Raw genomic sequence first — 15,418 nt, 5'->3', positions numbered from 1 at the left:
AAGTTACACTGCTTTTATTCTGAAATTTCCATTGGGCTAAGTGGCTAATAAAGAGTGTTGAGTTGTGAACCTGAAGTGTTGTGACCCTTCAGGGCCACCGTAGAACTGTATAGTGTGACCCTAAAGCAGGGGTATTCAAATCCAGGCCTCGAGGGCCGGTGTCCTACATGTTTTCCAACCAACCTTCCATTGAAGCTCCTTATTGGCTAAACATACCTGATCCTGGAAATTAGCAGCAGATAAGGCAGGATTTCTGGAAAACCTACAGGACACCAGCCCTCGAGGCCTGGATTTGAATACCCCTGCCCTAAAGTGTTGTATTGTGACCCTTCAGGGCCACCATAGAACTGTATGGTGTGACCCTAAAGTGTTGTGTTGTGACCCTAATGTGTTGTGTTTTGTGACCCTAAAGCGTTGTGTTTTGACCCTAAAGCGTTGCATTGTGACCCTAGTGTGTTGTGACCCTTCAGGGCCACCGTAGAACCGTTTGATGTGACCGTAAAATATTGTGTTGTGAACCCAAAGCGTTGTATTCTGAACCTTCAGGGCCACCATAGAACTGTATGGTGTGACCCTAAAGTGTTGTGTTTTGACCCTAAAGTGTTGTGTTTTGACCCTAAAGTGTTGCGTGTTGACCCTAGAGTTTTGTGACCTTAAAGTGTTATGACCCTCTAGTATTGTGACCCTTCAGGGCCTAAAATGTTGTGGTGTGAACCTAAAGCGTTGTATTCTGACCCTTCAGGGTCACCGTAGAACTTCAGGATGTGACCCTAAAGGGTTTTGTTGTAACCTTAAAGTGTTGTGTTTTGTTCCTAAAGTGTTGCATATTGCCCCTTAAGCGTTGTGTTGTGATCCTTCAGGGCCACCGTAGAACTGCATGCAACCCTAAAGTGTTTTGTTGTAACCCTAAAGTGTTGTGATCCTTCGGTGCCAACGTAGAACTGTATATTGTGACCCTAAAGTCAGGCTTTATGATTTTAATTTAGGTTTATGGGGTTGGCAGTTAGACCCCAACATTTGTGACCCAAAGGCACAAACTTAACGTACGTAGAACGCATCTTTACCCTTCTGCTCTCTTTGGGGTCCAGATGACTCCAACCCCATATTGATCCGTTATTCCTTCCATGACAAATGTGGACAGGATTTTATGTCTGTCATGGACATTAGTGAAACTCAAAAATCAAAGATAAAAATAGTTCAGACCACTGTCTTGTTGGGTCCAGATGACCCCACTTTTAATGTAAACAAGCCAAGGAGAGCGGAAGGGTTACATCTGATTTATGCAGAAGAAAATGTTTTTGCACGAAAGAGAAAAGGTGCAGACGGCATTCATGTGTGTTCAGCATGTGGCTTCCTCTCTTTAGAGTCCGTTTCATCCACCGCCAGCCTGCTGGGAACTTTTATTTTGAAGGATTTTGCAGTTCCTCATGTTGTCTGCACGCTGAACTCTGCAGCCATGGAGGTTTGGGAGGAGCTGCAGACGTGACCACAAGTTATGACTGCAGCATATATTCATTTTTCTGATGATTGAGTAATATTTGACCTCAAAACGACAGACATAACGCCCTAAATTTAGCAGAAGCAGCAAAACCTTTAGTCACCAACAGAACAGATGAAAATCCTTTCTTCTGCTCACGCTGGGACACTAAGGTTTCTGTAGTTTGATTAAAAAAATGATTCTTTTAAGGTTTCATAAATCCTCTTCTGTATGTCAGCTGCTCCCTTCATGGTTCACCACAGCCAATCACATTCCTCCACATCCAAACACTTTCATTTTGTTGTTGTTTACTAGTGTGTTTTGCTCTTATTTTGGCGGGCAGGTTTAGGCTTTTTTTTTTTAGGCCTCAGTACTTTACTTAAGCTTGATTCTATTTGGCCTCTAGGTAAGAGTAAAATTAGGATCAGCTTAGCTGTGAAAACGTGAAAACTCTTATTTGAAATTGGAAAAAAAAGAAAAAAAAAGGAAAGTTGAAAGTAAACAAATTGTTTTTTTAATTGGCAACAAATTTTGTTTTCATTTTTTTATTCAAGTTTCAAATTTACATTTTTTCAAATTTTAAAATTTGTTTTTCATTCACTTTAAGCTGATCCTGATTTGACCCCATAGAGTTGGTCCTCCAATCATGATTCTTTCACAAAAAGAAACAATAAAACTACTGTAGAAAAAAAAGTTTAAAAATTCATGTCTGAAATAACAAGCATCAAAGTTATTTACTGATGTCACCAAAGTCCATATTTGTTATGATTCCACCATATTATCTTATTTCAAAGATAATTTTAAGTACCTACAGAAAACGAATCATCTTTAGATCTTTTTTCAAAGCCGTGGTCTTAGTTAGGATTATGTCGTAGTAAATTAAATTAAAAAATAGTTTTCTAGGACATAGCTTCTGCAGAGCAGCAGGAGTTCATTAGAAATTCACCTCTGTTGTGTGGGCAGAAATGTCAGAGCAACCCCGCCCCTCTTCCCCTTCCCTCTGCTATTAAGTCTAATTGTATGCTCTACCACTAGCTTACAGCCCCCTTAAGCTATCAGTAGAACAAAAAATAATCCTGATCCATATCAGATCCATGTATCCATAGTTAAGTCAGACTCCAGATGGAAACGAAGACGTTCATGGATGTATTTGTCTGCAGGTGGACGCATCAGAATGGAGCAGAGCCGAGAGCTTGTGGCTCATCCAGAGTGTTTTCCACTTTCTAATAATCTCTTTTCAAACTGAATTTTACATCTGCTCCTGATTCACAACAATGAGTAAATACATACTCAGAAATGGAGTTTTAATCTTAATTTTTTAATATACGTCCTCCATCTTTAGAAAAATGCCAGAAGAACACATTAGAAACACCATTTTCCTCACAGCAAGTCTTTAATGAAAGTTTTGAAAAAGTCCAACAGGATTCCTGAGAAGCTCCTTGCACAACAGAAGCAGCGATCTCTCGTTTCTCAAGTGCAATCCCAGAGTCAAAGGTCACGGTGCGTGCGGAGCGTCACGCTCTCGTCCTGCTGTGCATCTGTGACGCGTTTCTGCAGAAGAACGGCTTCATGTTAAGGATGTTCTCCATGATGGAACAGCGGTCGCCCCATGTGCTGCTGTACATCTGTGGGCAATGTGTGAGCCGAGCTCCCGGCGTCTTTTACACACTGTGACCAGTACATAAACGCACGCCATGCATGCACGGCCGGATGATGCAGCGTGTTCTCATCCTGGGGCTTAAAGAACGCTTAAGCGGTTGCACGTATGCGACTGGTTTCTCTTTGCGAGAGGAATGCGGCGAAAGCTGGAATGAGGCCCCGTTTCATCCATGAGTGAAGCCGGCCATGCTGGGCCCGCGCCAGCTGCAAGAGGGGGGGTGGTGGGGGGTCTGTGCACGCAGTCTGGCCTGACCGGAGTTTCTTAAGCAGAAGGATGAACCAACTTTAAAGGCACATTCATTCATTTGCTGCAGTGCCAGCCCCCCCCCCGTGATGTTTGAGCGTCCGAGCCCCCGGGGGGCAAAACACGGTTTGCATCACCCCCGTTGGGCCACAGGCAAACAGTCTGCCATGATGTCTGTACTCGGCACAAAGGACCCCGAGGAGATGATTGCAACAGCGAGAATTATTGTTGCATTCTTTCAAAAACTGTTTTTACTCAAGTCACTTCGGATCGCTTTAAAAAAAATGAACTCATTTGCGTCACAGCTGCAGCTCCAAACTAATTTAAAGTCCCACTTTGATCATCTTTTGATCCATTCGAAAAGTGTTCTCAGCGGATTTTCCTTTACGATTTTGCTGTTTTTAAGCCAAAAAAAACCTAATTTTCTTGGACAGTTTTTGCAGTGCGGCAGGAATTCATTTAAAATTCACCTCTGAGTTGTGGGTAAAAGTTTGTTGCTCCATCCATCCGTTTACTCTCTCCCACTAGCTTACAGTCCTCACGACCCTAAGCTAGCATTAGGGGTGCAGCAAAAATGCAGAGCAATTTGGGAGCTATGCAGCCAAATAGTTTGATCCAGATTCCAGCTAAGACGAGGAAAACAAAGGTTTATATACCACCTTTCAAGATAAAAATCACAAAGTACTTCACAGCACAACACAGAGTACAAAAGAGTTGGAAAAGCAGACGTTCATGGATCCATTTGTTTCCAGCGTATTTTCTATGTCCTCTGCTCCCGATTCATCCATCCATCTTCTTCCAGGATGAGCAAAGATGTCCAGACTTCCCTCTCCCTGGTCACTTCCTCCAACTCCTCTGGACCCCAAGGCGTTTTCAGGCCAGCCGAGAAACAGTCTCTCCAGCGTGTCCTGGTCTTCCCCGAGGCCTCCGCCCAGTGGGATATGCCTGGAACACCTCGTCCAGGAAGCTTCCGGACCAGATGTCCGAGCCACCTCAACTGGCTCCTCTGGATGCGGAGGAGAAGCGGCTCTACTCCGAGTTCTCTCCGGGTGACCGAGCTTCTCACCCCATCTCTAAGGGAGCGTCCAGCCACCCTACAGAGGAAATGCATTTCACCTGCTTGGAGTTGGAATCTTGTTCTTTCAGTCCTGACCATAGGTGAGAACCGAAACGAAGATCGACCGGTAAATTGGGAGTTTTGCTTTCTGGCTCAGCTCTCTTCACCACAACGGACCGGTATCGATCTCATTCTCCGAACTTCCCTCACTCATTTAAACTCCTCCACCTGAGGCAGGAGCACTCCACCCACCGAGAGAGGGTCCAGAACCATGGTCTAGAACAGCCCTGACCCGCATCTCGACTGCAAACCGCTCCAATACATGCTGGAGGTCCTGGCTCCATGAAGTCAACAGGACAACATCTGCAAAGAGCAGAGATGAAATCCTCTGGTTCCTAAAACAGATCCACCTCCGGGCCCTGAATGCACCTAAAAATTCTGTCCATAAAGACCATGAACACAACCGGTAACGTCCATTATGGACCGGGAACAGGTCAGACTTTAACTGACGCGGTTGAACGCCTTCTCCAGATCCACAAAACACATACGGACTCCCAGGAACCATCCAGCCCCCTAAAGAGGGAGTGAAGCTGAGTCACAAAATACTGAATAAAAAAAAAAATAAAAAATGAGAACTACAATTTAGAACTTTTACATTTTCCCTCGATCAGAAAAATGTTACAATTTGTTATAAACACCAAAAACATAATTTTGACAAAGCTCGTCTTTGAAAATTTTCTATAGAACAAAGTCCTGGGATTTTTGTGGAGCATTTGCAGCTCCTGTCTGAACAGCATGAAACTCCATTGCATTGTGGGTAAGTCGAAAGGGTTTTTCGTAGGAGCATTAAAAAAATACATTTTTCTTGCAGTGACTTAAGTTTTAAATATACTTTTATTCATACAATAGATCTAAAACAAACCAAATGAGTTTTAAAACTTGAGTTGGAACCAAACCGGTTTAATGCTTCTTTAACTCCTTCTACTCCTGTTTTCCTGCTAAAAGGAGGCCCACAACCTTCCAAAGTCTGCCGTCCTGCAGCAGCGTCTCACAAACCTTCAGATTGAGATGAAAGACTGGACTGTGGTGAAAAAACAGAGCGAGGGCCCGCTGTGGAAGATCATGAGAAGCTGTTTTCTCACATGTGAGGCTCTGGCAGCAGCAGGAGTCTTTGGTTTACCTTCTGCAGCTCCGCTGTGGAGCATCAAAGATCCCAGAACTTTAGAACAAATGGATCCTAAATAAAAACACATGTTGGGGGGAGAAAACGCATGAAGAGACGAGGTCCAAATGTAAATGATGGAATTTGTTTCTGCATTAGGCGCATGTGCAAACTCAGGAATATTTCTTTACATTAAGTTAATGATGGAATTATGAGCAAACAGGCGCCTAGAAAAGGCAACGCTCTGGAGTTACAGGAACTTTTCAGAGCAGACTTCAAAGAAAATGAATAAATCACCCAAAGAGGCCAGAGAGGGTAAATGATTTCACCCAGCAGAGGGGAGACCCTCCGGATTAGTGGGGTACATGTGGGAGAATTCCTGCTGCAGGATGACCTCATTCCATAGGAGTTTTTGGACTGGAGTCTGTTCAGGGTTCAGCTGGTGTTTTCCCCGTCCGGAGGTGGAAGTCATGTGGATTCAGGTTTCTGCTGCTACATCTGCTGACTTATTTGTACTTGAGGAGTGGTCTGGAAGGAAGAAAGGAAGCCCTGGTGCTGGTTTGTTTTCTCTGCTCCTTCATATTTGTGTTTTATCTTTTCTGCTAAATTTCACCAAAAAAGCCAATTCTAAAATTTAGATATCAATGCAGGAATCATCTATATCTATTTCTGTTTTATACCTTCTTGTCTGCACTAATCAAATTTGCCTCATTTGATTTGTGACTTGAAGGCGCCCTCTAGTGGAGAAAAAAACATTTTCAGGATGAATTTGAGCTGCTGGAGTTTGAATGGAAGAATAAAACCTAATTGCAATTCCTTTAGACAACATCCTATTGCAGATTATCTTTTCCTCTCAGTGCTTTGTGTTCTGCATCCTGACTATTAAATTTATTAATTTCCTGCGTGTCTCCAACACATAATCTCAACAACTGTCAAATTTTCATCATTCTACAGACAACTTATTTCCTATACAGGTTTGAAAATTATATAAATGTTCACCTCCGTCTGAGAAAGTGTATTTTTAATGAGGAGTTTCTTCAAACATCTATAATCATCTAGGATTTCCCCCATCATGGGTTAATTTAAAAAAGGTGTAACTCCTATCGCACAGTTTCGCATTTCATATGTTTAACCTTTTATTCCAGAATTTAAGGACATTTTACATCCTGACTTAAAAAAAAAAAAGTCAAAGAAACTACCAGAAACTTGCAGCCTTTAAGCAAATGTACTTTTGAGACAAAACCAACAGAAGCTCTCAAAAGATGTCTTTTAAAAAACGAAGTCTGGAGAACCCCCTAAATACAATTTTTAAAACCTTTCAACCCCCAAAATGTCCAAATTAAATCTTTGAAGATCATTAAATGGATTTCCGTTTTTTCTCTTGTAACCGTTAGAACACTTGTTTAATAGTTTTTTTCCATTAATAATTTTCACCCATGGAAAGTGTCCCATCTTGCAACGCTGTTTTATCATGGCAGAAGAATCACATGATATGCTAGAGAACGTCTCACTCCACCTCATGCAACCCTGTAATCAGAACAATTACTGTTTAACTCATTTACATGTTTGTCCTCACCAGTAACATAAACAATGATCTACTCGAGAGAACGCTAATAGAAATGATTTTTAACTGTCATCTGCAAAAATCGGTAACAGTTTTGCACCAAGTTTGTTCAATCATAAAATATAGATTTAAAAAAGCACAACTGATCTTTAAGCTGAGCTAACAGAATCTGATCGTTTAAAAGTTTATTTTTTTATTGATTGATACGTAGCAGAAACAAAACCATGAGTGAAGGTTTCCTTTAATGAATTTTGAATCTCATTTTCTCCAATTCTGCTACTGTGTAGAATCCACAATGAAACATTTTGCAGCGACACAAATGAGAAAACTTATTAAACTGGTCAACAGTTCCATATATATAAACTATTTCTATCTCTTCTCAATAAAGAATGTACAACTGCTAAAAATGCCTTTAAAATGACATCCTCAGTAATGATTTAAACAACTTTCCATAAATCAGTAGTTTAAATGTTTTATATATTTTTCCCCTTTTCTATCAGATATAACCCTAAAAATACATTTAAATAAAGCCCTGCTTTTCTAAATTTGTGACAATTGTGTTTTCTGTTCTTCTACATTAGTTCCTCCTGGTGTTAATTAAAATCTTTTGATTTGTCGAATGTTGATCCGTTTTCTGTCATGTTCAGGTGATCAATAAAAATATTTAAAAATAAAGTATTGAAATAAACAAGTGCTACAACTCAAATTTCAAAGCCCCTAAAGTTCAGGTTTTACAAATGCTAAAGCAGAAAATAATTATAATGAAGTTTGTTATCAGGCGAGCGCAGAGCTTTAGCTGAAAAACGTTAAAATGAAAACATGTGGAAGCCTGAAGCATTCAGGATATTCACAGTAAAACAGAAAAGTTTGAAACTTAAATTGATGAAAATCTGAGCAGATCAAGAAGCTGCTTCCATCTTTATTCTAAAAGCTAAAAGTTTCTGCAGATCCAGAGATTGTAAACATGAGAAGATCTCATGAACATTTAGTCCCCAAACCATCAAGTCATTGGAAGATTTAAGTTTTGTTTTTTATGATTTGTTTGCACTCCTAAAACATTGTTAAAAATAATATATATAAAGTAGGTGCAGAAAGAGGCAAAAATAAACATCAGGAATCTTCTTGAACTCAAACTTTAAACTAACCTCAGTATCTGATGTCCATCCTGACCTGATGTGGGAAAACTGCAGCTTTCTAATCATTATGAAGTGAAGAACCATCACCTTTGTGGTAGTTAAAGCTGCAGATATGGAAACAAATCTAATCTTAACATTTTTAGGGGAGAGAAAAAAAAAAAAAGACCACGCAACCAAAAATGATTTATTTTCCATATTCTAGTTTATTTTTAATTGGTCTAATGTGATACAAAACGTCAGAAGCCAGTTGTAGAATTCATCGTTGATCCAGCAGCTGCAATAGTTTCTGTAGTGAGCCGATAGAAGATCCAGGTCTGTGAGGGTTCAGAGCAGAAGATCACTCTGTTTCAGTTCTGATCCTTAAAGACAAAACTGGATCTTTAGTGATAGAATAAGATTAAAACCGGATTCCTGAGTATTCAAATCATGGAGAATCAGGAACAAGCAAGCTCGTCTGGGAAAAGCTTCCTGCTCCGCTCCATTCTGACAAACAGATCCATGAACGTCTGAGCTGGAATCTGTCATGTGACTTTCTAATTAACTCCTGCTGCTCTGCAGAAACTATGTCCTAAACGACGATGGCATAATTCAAAGATCCTTGGGAACACTTTGAAATTCGATTAAAAGATGATCCGAGATTATGAAACATAGATAGTCCCCCCCACCTAAAAAAACTAAAATAAAAAACTGCATCTGGAAACCGATTTAAACTTCTTTCTGCTGCTTTTCAAAGAAACTTTCAGTTCCTCAAAGCCTTTAAATTCAGAGACTTAAACCATTTGACATCTTTACGGGGTTTCTGACGTAAAATAAGTTCAAATGTACTTTTTTTTTTTCCAGTTGCCGTCTTCAGGAACCTCCAGAGATTGATCATTTCTTTGATTTGGTTGACGTTTTACGCCGGAGTTCCACCGACAACCCTCTGCATTTACCCGGACTTGGGACCGGCACAAGAAAGCACTGGACTGTGCTGCTTGTGGTTGCATTACCAAACCAAACCTACAATTTAACATTTCTATCTGATCAACTGTTTTCCAGTAACTTTTTTTGTTGCCAAAAACTGAACAGTATTTTTTATAAAAAGATTTACCAAACTCAAACTTTGTTTTTTGCCTTGCTTGATGAATTTTCAAAATAAAATAAAAAATTACTTGGAACGAATCATTCTGCTTAGAAATCCAAACATTTAACATAAACAGCTTTTATTACCCGTTAAACTTGTCCTGTCCAGCAGCTGAGCCAGCAGATGCGAGCTGAAGGCCTCTCGTGTTGGACAGATTTTAGTTTAACAAAAGGAGTTTGAATAAAATTCAAACTCCTTTTGTATTTGAGCCAAAGCTGTGTAACAATGATGCATTTCTGCATTTCTGGTTGGACCGGACGGAAAAAAAGAGGGAAATGGAGAGATGATAGAGAAGGGAGGAAAGAGTTTTTAACTAAATAAGTTAGAGAAAAATCTTAAATAATTAGTACTGTACTTAAGAAGGCTATTTTAGTCCCTTATAGATACATATTTACTATAGTACTTCTCTAAAATAAAGTAGGTTAAACAGACAGTTATATATATAGTTTCAGTTCCTAACGTTAATTTTTTTTAACTTTTTTGGGAAAACATTTTCTTGATGATGCTCCAGAATATTTCCTCTTCACATGAAAACACATTTACACACATTTTAAATACTAATGTAATAAGTTTGAAATAATCCTGCGTTCTGTCCTGTATTTTTTATAATCTATGCTTGAAATAAATCAAATGGAACAATAATCTCAGTCTGTGGTTTGATCCACCCAACAGTAAGATTCATTTTGTGCTGGTGAGTTAAGAATAAACTGAAAAAAAATGTCATTTATTCTGCTCAGAACCAACATTTTTAAGCTATAGCTTCAGTTTTTCCAGGAAGAGAAGAAGCTTTTAGGTCCACTCTGATCAAACATGTCAGATCTTCATGCAGCTGCAGAAGGGAACCAGAAGAACCGAGTTTACACCATCCATGACTTTCTCCTCTCATGTTCAAGATTCATTTTCACTTCATTGAAATTCAGGAGATTTTTTGGGGAGGGAGTTATATCTTCTTGTCCATCTAAAGTTAGAACAATTCCCAACTCGTCCATCACGACTTTGTTCTCCAGCTTCCTTGAAGTTTAACCGTTTTCATCATTTTCCATTGGAACAGTCAGGAAAACTTTTGTAAAGTTTGTGGAAATGTCTCCACTGATCGCAGAATAAAGAGTTGTTCTGTCTTCAGCTCAACAGCAGAACTTTACTTTTTAATGTCAGTTTTCTTTTCAGGTCAGATATCCGGTTCAGGTGAAGAAATCCAAACTTGATCAAAAGTTCATTCCTGGTATGTTGAAGGATCTCTATTATCCAGGTGGAAGATTCCATATCATTTAAAAATAAGTGACTCATCCACAGATACATCGAGATCCCATTCCAAACGTTTATAAAACCATGTCTGAGTAAATTCAAAAACCCCAACATGTTGATATTCTACCATCAACACATTGAACTTTAGTACGTTGGTGATCATCTGTGAAGAAATCATCTGTTATTGCATGAATTCACCTTCTTACTGAAGGTTCCTCCTTTACCAACAAGATTAAAGTACAACAGCAACAATTGAAGAAACTTGCTGCACATTGACCTGAAAACACTGAATCCGCAGGTTCAAAAAACAGTTTTAGTCGCTGCTGTGATGAAGAGTTTTGATGCTCCGACTGTAGAATGTTCTGTCACACCAACAGAACCAAACAAACCATCATTGGATGTAAATGTTTAAAGTTCAGACGAACTCCTTAAAACAGATCCAGCAAATGTGACCAATAACCCGACAGTGAATCTAGTGACATCATCACGCCTGCAAGAATAAAAACTTTGATTCAACTGTTTTAAAACAATAACGGGGTCATTTAAATGGAAACAAAATTGGTCAGAAGTTCGATTTGTTCAGGGAACACTCATGAGGACGGTGGACTTCACAAGCCAACCACTGAGTGACCAAGTTCCTGTAACTGATGCTGAAATGAAGATACACTGAGGCTGGAAATAAGAATCCCAATAAAACAAAACATGAAAATCAGGCAGATAATTCTGCCACCAAAATATCTGACCTTTCAAAAGTCACATTTCTGATCCTTCAAGAGAAGAACCACAGAAGACAAACAGCTTCATGCATTTAGTGAATTATTTCAACAGGTTTAAAGATGTACGAAACATTCTGATCAACATCTGAAAAAATAAAAACCTGGTTATTTTTAGGATGGAACATATTAAACCTTGAAGTTCAAACGGCAAAAAACAAATTTAGAATCTACCCAGTTTAATAACAGTCACTGGATAAAGAGCATGAAGGAACCATCAATGATTGACAGAACAAATCTGTGGAGAATCTGCTAAAAATGAGTTTGCAGAAATATTTTAACCTGCAAGAAAAAAAAAAATTAGGGTCATTTTAGCATAAGTTTGTTGCAACCTTATAGTCAAACAAGTAATGACATCATGAAGAGGGTTAGTGTTAATAACATCTCCTGAACACTGACATGAATGTTAAATATTCACATCAACACATCCGGTAAGAGATGAACCTCTGAAATGATTCATTTCATTGTGGAGCATTTGATTAAAACTGCTCGACATACCAAACAGTTTAAAAACAAATTTAATCCACTCCAGAACGAACCTTCCTGTGAACAAAATCATTTAAACATCTTTAAGATGTCACCAAAAATGTTAGTGTGAAAAAAAAGGTTAATTCAAGTGACATTTTCCAGCAGAAAACATTTACCCCAAAATGTGTTTGTAGTAGAAATGCAGAAACACAAAGGATGTTGGGGAATATTCAGTAACAGGCAGTTTGTTCTGCCTCCAAAAGGAAAGAACACGGATTCAAGTGTAGATCAATCAAGTGTACATGGTTCTCATGTACGGTCGGGCTGAAAGTGCAGGTTAGACTTTGAGGGGATAAAATAATATTCAATACAAGTTATTTAGCAGAAATTCAGAGTATTCAAGTCAATGCAAAATATACATTTAAAACAAAAAAAGTGAGGGGGAGAAAATCCAGGTTAAGAAAATCCAACTGTCACCCATCAGTACAAGTTTGTCAACTTATGATGAACTTCAATTTAAATTTAACCTGCATCTCAGAACAAAACCCAAACCAACAGAACCATGAACGCATCACAAAGCATCGGTTTGAGCCCAGAGGCTTTTGTTTTGAAAATTACCACATTCAACCTGAAAACAAACAAAATTCCGTTTTAATGACTTTCATGAACCATTTGGACATGAAATCCGCTGCTACCATCCCAAGTAGATCCAAACCTTAATGGGGTTTTTCAAAATAAAAGTTCCCAGGTCCATTTTCCTTGTTGGACCACCTCAACTCGAATCCTTACGCAGCCAAAGTCCCAGTTGTGTAGTTCAAGTACAAGATGGGTTTTCGTTTGATTGCGTTTTCTGAACACTATCGTCTTTAGGTTGGCAATTCCAAGAACTGATTTCACTTTCATGTCCAGTTCCAAACTCAAACCATTTCATTACTCCACACCGACATTCAACTTCATTTCTCTCTTAGTTCTCCAGAGCATCCCAAGTCTTATGAACATCTATATTCCCAATTCCATAGTTAGTTTGTTGGAACAGTAAAATTCATCATCATTCTCTGTAAAGAGTTTCATAGTCAGATACGAGTAGACGTGTCAAAAGTTGAGTCCTTGTACCATTTTCCCCCAGCAGTTGTTCGTCAAAATCCTTTCAATGAATCCAGTTTGGTGAATAATCTTTAAACATATCTTGAGTTTGGTATCATTTTAGGATTCTTTCACACAAGTCATTATTTTACTTTAATGCCAGGAGGTGGTGAATACGTCTATAAACAGGCTTTACATCACCTTCAATGCTGCCCAAATGTCAAAGATTCAAACTTATTCTCAGTAAATCACGTCCTGCAGGAACAAAAACACCAGTTTTGAACTTTTCCTTTGACTGTAGCCATCGGTCCTCAGTTGTAAATTAATGTGTCATTTATTTGCATATGTGGCTGTACTTTCATGATCCAATGTCCAGTTTTTCAGTCAGATTTCCATCCTTTGTTCAGATTTTTCCATTGATTGAATGGTACGGTCCATTTATCCAGTTCCATATCGAGAGATTACAGTTGTGTCCAGATCATAGACCGTAAAAAGATGGACATCACCCATAAAAGAAATGCCTCGCCGCTGGTTCCAGTCAAATCAGTCACCATTTTCTGTTATACAAGCACAGACATTTGGAGTCAGTCAACTGTTGTGGTCCAAGTCCCGTTTCTATGGCAACTACTGTCACCAATCATGACCAAGTTTATTCCAAGTCCACTGAAAGCTGCTCAAGAGAATCTGTCAAACGTTTGAGGTTCAGTAAAAGCTTCTATAGAACTCCACAGGATTTTGGCTTCTGGAGCCAGTAGGTACTTCCTGTTTGGAATCCAAAGAGAGTCCAGTCATATACAGTCGATGGTCCAAATCTATTCTTAGTTCTCTAATGACCTTCAAAGATTTTTCTTTACATTTGCAGCTTTCCAAGATTTACGTTTCCACATTTTCCCATGAAGCAGAGCTCATCTCCACATCTTCTACATTCAATGTCCTGCAACCTTTGCTTTCGTCTCCAGTGAGTCACGAGTCTCTGCGACTCGGAGCATCCTGTTGAAGTTTGAGCATTCTAGAGGAAATCCTCCTCATCCATTAGAGTTCAGTGTTCATCCATCCCAGATCATCGAGTCTTGAAGACAGAAGCTGCACATCCAGGTTTTAAGTTTCAAGTCAAATGGGAAATTCTCTTTAAGCTGCAGCTCGAGGAAAAATTTTAGTTTACCAACTTGTTCTAAAATAAAGCATCACAGCTTTTTAATTCTGAAATTTAATTTAAAAGTCTAAAGTAAATCCTTTCTTCATAATATTTAATAAACCTGAACCAGATCAAAGCATTTAGGAAGAAGAGGAAATTTTCTGGAGCATTAACTAAAAAAAAAAAGTTAATTTTTTTTCTCTTGTTTAATATATTGCAGCACTTTTCTTTTTCTGCCACTTCCTTAAAAAATAAAGTTTATACAATTTAAAGTTTAGTGGTGAAGTTTTGTCTAAGTTAGGGTTATTGAAAGAAAAGATGCATTTATTATAGACGAGGTCAGAAAAGGAATGTAAGAAAAAAGATTCAGAAAGAGGAAGCAGACAAGATAAGTGGATGAAAGTAAGAAATCTCCAGAGGAAAATGAAAGGATAAGAAAATCCAGAAAGAAATCAAAAAAATGTTTAGTTTGTTTTTATGCTTTCATCTTGTTTATACTTTTTAACTTTAAATGTTTAATTTTTTTATCATTTTTATTCTCTTTGAACTTTTAATGTTTGGCCGAGGTAATTTGAAGGCGCTATATAAATTAAACTTAAAGTCAGGTTCTGGAAAAAGAGAACCAGATTTAAAATAAATAAATCTAAAGAGTCAAACATATCAAAGAACGTTCAGATCCAAAGAGGATAGAGAGAGAACAAGTGATCTAGAAGACATTTGAAACAAAAGTAGAGATCAAATGTAAATGAACAGAACATGTGTGGACCCAGAAAGACAAACCAGAGAAGAAGAAGCTCCAAAACAAAGTGTTCTGTGACAGAAAGAACCCGACATGCATCACCGACAGGTGGATGTGAGACGATCGAAGGTCCTCCCTGACCTACAGCTCCCTGGTTGTGGGCTGGGCTTTCAACAGAACCAAACCTTCAAACCAACAAGAGTAAACCAAACGAGACTAGGAACCAGAACCAATTCTCATCACAACAAACTCCCTTTTAAAGAATCCCAACCGGACCAGCAAAGCAAAAAGGCTCAACCACAGCGGGAAGGCCCAGCGCTCGTATGCGATAAAGAAATAAAAATGGGTCCTACCTGTCGTCGCACCACCTGGAAAAAAAAGCAGCAAACCGATCCAAATACAAGAAGAAGCAGAAAAAGGAAAGAGTTCTGAAACCTCCAAACCAATAACTCCTTCACTGATTCAGCTCCAGCCCAACAACCACAACCTCTGCTGATCCTGTGAGCCTCAGAACCTCATGATGGTTCCTGGAGATCTGATCCGTCCACACCTC

The sequence above is a fragment of the Oryzias melastigma genome, linkage group LG4 (genome assembly GCF_002922805.2).
Source record: "Oryzias melastigma strain HK-1 linkage group LG4, ASM292280v2, whole genome shotgun sequence".
In the NCBI taxonomy this organism is placed as follows: domain Eukaryota; kingdom Metazoa; phylum Chordata; class Actinopteri; order Beloniformes; family Adrianichthyidae; genus Oryzias; species Oryzias melastigma.
This window is presented reverse-complemented; position numbering follows the sequence as displayed.